Source organism: Astatotilapia calliptera, chromosome 20 (assembly GCF_964374335.1).
Source record: "Astatotilapia calliptera chromosome 20, fAstCal68.1, whole genome shotgun sequence".
In the NCBI taxonomy this organism is placed as follows: Eukaryota; Metazoa; Chordata; class Actinopteri; order Cichliformes; family Cichlidae; genus Astatotilapia; species Astatotilapia calliptera.
Window position 1 is genome coordinate 4,597,821 of NC_137441.1, and position 9,145 is coordinate 4,606,965.

Sequence of the window (9,145 nt, forward strand, 5' to 3'; positions counted from 1 at the left end):
CCCTCTGACACCACCTAGGAGTGTGGCCGATAAGCCCCGCCCCTTTTATTCCCAGTGGGTCTCTCTCTCTCTCTCTCTCTCTCTCTTCCCCGCTCTCTTTGAATGTCTCGCTCTCTCTCTCCCTGCTTCCTGTGAACGTCTCTCGCTCTCTCTCTCTCAGAACAATGTGTCGTTCACAATAATGGGATTACAGCCATCTAGCCGGCTGCTCTCCCTCCCTCCCTCTCTCTCTCTCTTGTCATCCCCTCTCTCTCTCCATCTGTCTGTTGGTAGTCCTGCGTCCTCCCTCTCTCCCCCTCTCTCTCGCCCGGTGTTCAGGCTCTTTCAGTTCTTGTCGCCTCTTTAATTTAAATTTTCTGGAGGAATGAAAGAAAAACGGACTGTTTCCTGAAAGAAGTAAGTGCCCGTTTCTCTCCCCCTCTCTCACTCCGTCCTCGCTGTGCGCTCCTCTCGCTCGTAGAGGAGGCTTTGATTGACAGCTGACTCTCCTTAATTGCGCCGTTATTTAATTAGTGGAGCAGGAATCAGATCAGTGGCACAGAGCCGTGGACTCTGACCGTCGCTTTCTCTCGCTGTGCGCAGAAGTTTCCCGCAGCTGTGTTTCTTTTGCTCTGAAATGTGTCGCTGACTGTTGAATTCTGTTTTCACGCTGGTTTTATTCCGTGGTAGTGCAGTCACGGCTTCAGTAAAGTGTTCAGAGTGATGAACTTCAGACATGTCAAACAAGAAAGAAAAGAAGCTACAAACGTGAAGCATCTCCCTGTAAACATCTTTTTGTGTCTTCCTCCTGCTGCTGGCAGTTTATTCAGCGCTGTGCGCATAAAGGTGCAGCCGCTGTGTCAAGCTCTGTGACAAAGCTGCCGCTGTTTGAGGGCTTTATTCAATTAAGATGTGGAAGAATTTCCCACGAAAACCCTCCCCTCCACTTAAAAATGTGCCAACCCGAGGATGCACGAGTCCATGTAATGCTGAAATCTGTGTGCTTCTTTGCAGCAGAGACTCATGGTCATGGTCTGTGTCTGAAGTCTCATTTGGGACAAAAATGTTTGACGTGAAACAGATAAAAACTCACCGACAGTGAAATAAAATAGAAACAGTAGATCCTGCAGTTTGAAATGAAAAGTGTCCCCCGTGTGCAGTGATCGGTAACTTAACCCTTCATTATTGTGTCTGAGTTGTGTTGTTTCCTTTGAAAGCTGCTTGACAATGTACACTGTAGAAGAAGTGCGGCGGGTCTCCATCTATCCATCCATTCACCCATCTGTTAGCTCTGCCTGCTTTATCCTTTGGAGAGAGGCAGGGGGGCTGCAGCCTTTTGCAGCTGACATTAAGCGAGAGGTGGGGTTCACCCTGGACAGGTCACCGGTCGATCACAGGGCAAAAATGCAGCATTGCTGCAAAAGTACAACACTGTGCAGTAAAACCCTGGAAATCTTTATTCAGAACAAAATATTTTACAGTAAATTACAAGTAAAACATCAAATTCAGGATGAAGCAGCATTTCAAAGCAAGCAGAACCATCCCAGTCAAAAATGGACCCGCCCCAACCTGTTAGTACAAGTGTCACAGGATTTAAACGCAGTCAGTTTTACCTGAAACTGGACGTCTATGAACAGTCAGCTCAGTCTGATTCACACAGCGTCAAACACTGCTGTTGTTTCAAAGCCCCTGCCACTTCTCAAAGCAGTTTAGATTGAGTGAAACAGGCCCGTCACTCACAGCTCATCACATGTGGACACTTCTAAAGCATCACGTTAAACGCTCTTGGTGGCTGTCATCGTTTAACCTACATGACAAATGCTGCGAAGGGTTATATTTTAGCCCAAGCATTGAAAGCTGCAGCAACTTTTAAGTTTTAGTTCTGACGGCTGCGTTTGGGCTGCCGGTCATAACATATATATTTTTTAAATAGTGAGGGCAGAAAAACCAAAAAGCAACCAACACCCGTGGCATCTTGCGAGCATCGTCCCTCTCAGTGAGGAGTGTCCAAATGTAAGCCAGCGGTGCTTTCCAAAGCCTCAGAAAGTTTGTGTCTGATTCTCAGCAGTGAGTAAAAGTGAAACACATTTGTGGGTAAAAACAAGATCAAAACAAAAACATGCAAGCTATCCACTCCTGACAGGCAGACTTATGTCACACTCGCCCCTCTATGTGTGAACACCGCACAGTACAGGACGCACGGGGACGTGAACGCTGCTCCAAACCTGCTGAACAACAGCAAAGCTTCTCGTACCGTCTTATGAAGCGCTTTAATTAAACTGAACCAGCTCGTGACGTGGACCTGCAGGGCCCCGAGAGAGACACACAGAGCCGGACAATAAAACCTCGAGTTAATAACTGAATAAAACTGTCTGTTTCTCAAAGGATCCTTTAACATCTTTACAAATGAAGGTCAGTTAACCAGCTTTATGGGCTCATTAGACAATAACAGCCCCGCCCTGTGTGGCAAAAACAGCAGAAGCAATGAATCAAAGAATAATTAACCATATTTGTCTGATCGGTCTTGTCACGTTCTTTGCTTGGGTGTGATTTTTGAGGCGAAAGGTTGCAGAGTTTGGCAGAATAATTAATTAAAGCTAATTAAGTTTTGATGATGTCGCCTGATTTGGGTGTTTAAAAAACTCATTTTTATCTTTTTATCTCATGAATAAAGTTTAATGAATTCTGATCAGTGAATGTACAATCCTTCTTTTCATGTGTGTGTGTGTTATGCTGTGTGAAACCCTCCTGTGTTTATATATTTCATTATTATTGATGCGTCAGTAATAAAGTAGCTGGAGGGGCAGATTTTAATAGCTCTACAGTGAAATCACATTTAAACTGCAGTTTAGTTTAATAAATCTTTATATTTTATTATCTCATTGTAGTTATTGTTTGTAAACTATTAGGTTGCACAGCAATAACTGAGAGCAGTGTGATGGGATAAATATTAAACGCGCTCTTTGAATGAAGTGCAGCGTTTTAATGCCCTTAATGAGTTTTCATGGTGGCTGAATGCGTCACAGCTGGAGATTCAGACTGGAAGCAGCAACAATTAATTGATTAAATGGGAAAATAATCTGCAGATTGTTTGCAGATGTTGAAGCGAACTCGCCGGAGTTCAGTTTTCTCTGCCGTCTGCAACACGCATGCACGACTGTCTGCAGCGTTTGCCTCGTCTGTCAGTTCAGACAGAGGCTGAACCATCAGGACATTTCAGTGAGTCACTGAGGAAACTTTGAGCTCCGCCAGGAAACACAGTCGAGTGCTCTGAAGGTGTGATGCTGCCGTTGCAGAAAAATTTCCTGCAGCATCAGAAATGTGTCATATCTGAAGTATTTGGGCTTCCTGTGTTAACAGAGTGACATTTCTCGGTATGTAACATGCTCTGTGGTTTGATCATCTCACTCCAATGTTCTAAGCACCTGTCACGAACCTGACCGCTTTGTGTCCACGTAAACGCGCCTGAAGTATCCAACCATTTCCAAGAATATAAAGTCTCACTAGTGAATCAGGTCATAGAGGAGGAAACATCCCAAGTTTCAGGAGACTTGGGTTCAAATCTGGTTTGGGACAGTTTTTTTTAAAGCTCGGTCTTCATCCGTGTCCTCTTGATCAGGTTAGGAAAACATCAGGCAGCCCTTTAAAAGGTTAAAAGCTTTTGAAAGCTTGAAAGCTGTTTGAAAGCTTTATTTCTGAGAATATGTCACGGGGCTAGGTTTGGATTAGAGCGGTGGTGTTTAAACTGGGAAGTGAAGACGCTGCAAGTTGTGTGCAAACAATTAGGTTAATAACACGAAGTGAAGATAAAGTGAATTTGATGTTTTTGGTGAGAGGGGGTCATAGCTCCTGCAAAAATAAAGGTGACGTGTATTTATATAAAGCTCTACTTGGATTTTTGTATGACTGATTAAGTGGAAAAACAAACAAAGCATGAGGTGTGATACAAGGACTATTTTCAGCACGCCAGAGGAAACCACAGGGTTAGCGATTAATTCTGTCCCATCTAAAGGTGGTGAAACTGAAGCACTTGTTACATGCACTCACATTGCTGCACAAACAACATGCAGAGCTGCCGTTTGTCAGTAAATCATCCAGGTTTGCAAAAAGAATTTAACTTGAGCCATTTTCACACATTAACCTTGTGGAGATCCCTCTTCTCACACGTAGCACGCAGTGGGACGCAGCCCACCTCTAATGCATGTTCATAGTATAAAAATGCTGGGAGCTGCTGGGATGGAGTGTGCAGGTCGTGTTGCACTCATTTACCTGTGTTATTCTCACACTGGTGCATTCAGGTGTGATGGGGAATGTGTGCTAGAGAATTGGCAGGTTGAGGACAATTTAACTTCTGCACTGACAGACTGTATGTGGTTCAGGTGATGGAGCAGCCTGGATGGAGGCAGACACCAGCCTTTAATAGGGAGTGCACTGGAATTAGTTCCACTGTTTGCACATCTGTGGCTTTGCACAACGCACGGTCTTTGTGCCAGCGAGCTGGCAGGTTACGTTTATGTTCTTTGTCCAGAGTAGTTTCGAGCTGAAGCACATGTTTGAACGACTGAATGCTGAGTTTGGATTTCTCTGCTCTCGACATACAGTTTAACGGATGTCGTCTCTGTAAATAACAAATTTGTTGGCTGCTGTCAGGTGACACAGCCAGCTGTTGCTTGGACGAGGGCACGTTCTAGGATGAATCTTTGACTAGCGGTGGCATGACAACCGAAAGGTCGTGTTAGTTATGCACGTATGAAAATATTATAAATATTTGTTCTTTTTGTACACTTTAGACTTAGTTTACAGACTCTCATTACCTCCGTGCACCTGTTCTATGAGTTTAATTATCTTGCCACAGATAGTATAGTAATATAATCTGAATTTGACTGACAGCTTTATTGCTTTTTTTTTATAGCTGCAATAATGCCAAAACCATGATAATCATGAAGGGAAATCCTGATTCTGTTAGTGTCATTTTAAGCCAACAGAAACAGCCTGTTTCTGCCATGTTTTCTGATTCCCTTTTGCACTGTTTCAGCTGCGATTGGAGTCATTTTAATGACCTCGACCGCGTGGGTTCTTCGGTGGTTCTGTGGTGAATTTTCTCCACCTGCTGCTCGCCCGACCGGCCATCAGCCGCAGTGCATGGAAACGAGCATTCAGTCAGAATTTTCTTTTGAACGTTTTCTAGAAGTTCAGCTGATCTTTGGTGGAAGGCTAACCATCTGATGTGTCGCCTGAATGTGTCGGCGTGCGTCTCTGTGGGCGACCGCATCCAGTTTACATGTTAATGACTTGAATCGGTTCTCTGTAAGGGGACAGATCAACCAATCAGATCGGTGCTGTGGTCCACATGATGCTGCAGTACGGGCCTTTTGTTCTGTGGTTACCTGTTTGTGCCGAAGTCTGGCACCTGACATCTTTGCATTCCTGCTCTGAGACTCTGAGAGATGCAGATGTGTGCAGCACAGACGGTGACGGAGACACTTTACTGTTTCATCGCTGACAGTCTCTGATCATTTTCTTCTGTTATGAATGAACCAAAGAGAAAAACAGCCCGAAGCAGCTGGATTCTGGCCGATGGTCGGCGCATTCGCCTGTGCTCTGGCAGCAAAGACCCAGTTTTTGATGAAACTCAGTGTTTGAAGCACATCTACCGATTACTTAAAGCAGAACTTTGAGTCTGTGGCTGCTGATACAAATTTCATTTTAAAGTGTTTGAGTCTCATTGAAAACAATTCAGTCTTTTCTCATGAACTTCTCTAACCTGAGTTCTGCTCACAAATGAAGCCAGTGCTTAAAAAGAGCTGCAGTTCCTCCAATGACCACTTGAGGCTGGCTCCAAAACTAAGTCCCTCCCCATAGACTCTAATGTTAAACTGCACAGCAGAAATAAACATTTACAGCCTGATACAAAAATGGTTTTAGGCTTTTAGGCTTTGGATGCAACTGTTTTATAACCCAGAGAGTTTAGATTGCATTAATGCCTAAAGTTTCATAATTACAGACTGAACTCAACCAATCCACTGTGTTTGTAATATGAAGGCCTTTTGGAGCATTTTTAATTCAATTATCTGAAGAATATTCCATTGAGTGCGGTGAATTATGAATATCATTAAAAAGTCTGTGCAAAAGTTCTGCACGTTCAGGACTAATTAACTGTGTGATGACCTCACACAGACAATGGAAGCACCTCAGTTATGAAGTGCATTAGCCAAAAAACAACACAAGCATAATCACCACCTGAATTTCCACCGATCTGCTATCTGCTCTGCTTTGTGTGAGGAAGTAAAATGTTTTAAATTCCTGTTCCAGATATCTGCTGGTGGGGAAACTTCTGTGAAAGCAGACCTACCACTTATTCTGCACAGGGAGAAACCAAATTACATAAAAGCCACCTGAGGGAGAACTCTAGCGTAGCTAACTAAAGCTACTCAGATAAAGGTGATCTAAACTAGTTTGTAAAAAAAAAAGATCAGTCTTTGCAGTGCAGAGTGTGTTTTACTCTCGGCTTTCGTTGCTCGCACACGAACAAAGGACTTGTTGGTGACTTTTGTGGCGATGCTTTTTTTAGGTTGAGATGCAGGAGATGTATGGCATTGTTGCTGTGTGAATGCTGGGTAACGCCCGCTCTTTTCCCCCGTGGACTCCGGTGAAGTTAAAGTCTGTGGTGGCGGCTGACTGATGAATGATTGCATGCCTTTACAGTGGTCAGGATGAAAGGAGAAGGGAGTGAGGCAACAGAGGAGCACCGGTAAAATGAGTTAACACAACATTCCTCTCTTTCCGTGCTCCTTATTCAATAGTTAACTTCAACAAAAATGCTAAAAAAGTAATCTAAATACCTGAGGGATGATTGCGATTGTAGCTGAAAGCTCAGCAAGATGCAGTGAAATGTAGTTCAACTACGGGTTTAATTACATTTCTCTGACTACTCCCCAACAGTACAGCTACCACAGTCGGGGGTTATATAAGAGCAACTGAAACGATGATATATTAAAAATAAAGCTGCCATTGGAGCAGACAGAAGAGGGGGAACAGTGTGACATAAAAAAGCAATAAAAATGGATCTAATGAGCAGTTCAGACAAGACTAGGTCTAATGTAATGGTTATGGAGATGTTAAAGGAGAGAATGTGACTATAAAAATCATAAAAGCGGTGAACTTGCAGCCATTAATGTGTTTTATCTTCATTTTATTTTCATATTCCTTCTTTTATATATATATATATATTGCACGAGTGACTTCAACACTGGAGTCACTCATGCATTCAGAAATTCAATTAGGTTGTTAGAGGAAATCTGTGCTCCACGAGGCTCGTTGGCTTCAGTCGTCCTCCGGTGCGGGAGGAGATGATGGAGGTCCAGTTGTCTCCTCTCGTCCTGATCTTCTTGTTTCTGTGGGGAATCAAACAGATTGCTAAATAAAGGAATCTCCTCCCTTTGCTTTTTCCCCCATGTTTATTAGAGTTCAGATCCCCCCCCCTCCTCTTTCTCCTCCTCCTCTCTGTTATTACAGTATTTTTGTCATTTACTGCCCCCCTCTGCCTCCCCCACCCCCCTTCAAAGCCTTGTTTTAATCTTGTAAAATATTCTTCTCTCATAAACACATAATGAAGCTGGTTCACGCCTGTTAGCTACAGAGGGAGGGGCGGCAGGCAGCAGAGACAGCAGCTGTAAAACACAGTCAGGGTTTCGGTTTTAATATAACTGCACCTCCTCCTCTTTCTCCTCTACACGTCTCCACCCTGATGCAGGAAAATGTAGCCCTCATTTTTTCTCCCCTGTTTGCGCCTCGGTAGTTTGAATCTGCTGATGCGTCACTTTCATGCTCGCACTGGATTATCGGTGTCAGCGGCGACGCTCTGAGGTCGACTTCCTGTTTCATTCCCGTTTTAACCATTTCTCCGTCCAGCTGTTGTCTTCTTCTGCTCGTCTTTGTGTTTGTTGTCATGACAACTGAATCTGGACCAACGTGCGATTTAATAGAGGGTCTCAGTGCCGCAGCTGAGGAGTTATTATTACCGGCAGCAGTTATGGGGGCTGAATAGATGACTTGTTGAGATGATGCCCCGGGTCCAGGTGAGGCTCTGGGGTGAATTCAGGTCCAGGGTTCAGAATAAGACACTTTCACCAGATTTAAACATGACTTTGTTTCCCTCTTCTTTGTCAACCCCAAACACTAAATCACTGTATCTCAGAAAGACCCCCGATCCTCAGCTGGGCTCGTATTGTGAGAGGGGTAGGACTACCTTAAACAATTATCATTTAATCCATTGATACTGGACATATTTGTTTTCAGCATTCTGGTCTAAAGGCAAACACCTGGTCCTCAGCTGGGATTGGGTCCAGGAGGGAGTCTAATAGCCTGGGGGGCAGAATTAGATCTGATGGAGGGGCTGGTCCCGGTGGACCCCAACCAGCAGAGCGGTGAACAGTCCAACAAAACAGCCTCGGGGGCTGAGAAACAGAAGAGCCCAAAACTGCAGTTCCTCTAACGGCCACTTGAGACTTCAAACTGATTAGATCCCCACAGACTCCTGTGTTAAATGGGCAAATTTACAGCAGAGAACACATGTTTACGGTCTGGCACAAAAATGGTTCAGGCCTCTTTGGCTAAGCTTGCCTTTCAAAGGAACTGAGGGAGATTGTTTTATTAAAATTTTTATTAAGGCTTAAAGAAAGGGGAGTGGCCACTTTGAGTGACAGGAAGCTGTAGCTGACTTTACCTTAGCGCCATTGGTTCACTGAATGTTTGCGCTGAACGGGGGGAAGATGGCGACTGTTGGAGCATTTCCAGTACAACTATCTGACAAATAATATGGTTTGATGTGTGGTTAATTGTACTAATAATTCAAAAACGAAGAAAAGGTTTAAGTTTTGGTGTCTGTGTGATGTGTCCATACATCCATAAACATGAATCAACTGGGAGACTGGAGCTAGAGTTTCATTATGGACTCATTTTAAGAATCATTTTCATTTTTTGTTAAATTTAGGTACAAAAACAACTTTAACCTTTAATGCTAAGCATTATTAAGATCATGATTGTGGTTGAAATGCCCCCTTTTACAATGTTAAATACATGTTAATAGATTTCCTTTTTTAGGTTTCCAGGGTGCTGAGTACCTTCTTTTGGCTTTAGGGGTCACCACAGAGGATCATCTGCCTCA

General features: G+C 43.7%; 1 long non-coding RNA gene across 1 annotated transcript; it reads right to left on the reverse strand.

Annotated features, from left to right (window-relative positions):
* Positions 1–7,154: 7,154 nt before the first annotated feature.
* On the reverse strand, positions 7,155–7,905 carry LOC145422846 (uncharacterized). Its single transcript, XR_013904056.1, has 2 exons — positions 7,692–7,905; positions 7,155–7,373 (listed from the first exon to the last, which is right to left on the reverse strand). It is a non-coding gene; the product is annotated as an uncharacterized LOC145422846 (long non-coding RNA).
* Between the last annotated feature and the right edge of the window lie 1,240 nt (positions 7,906–9,145).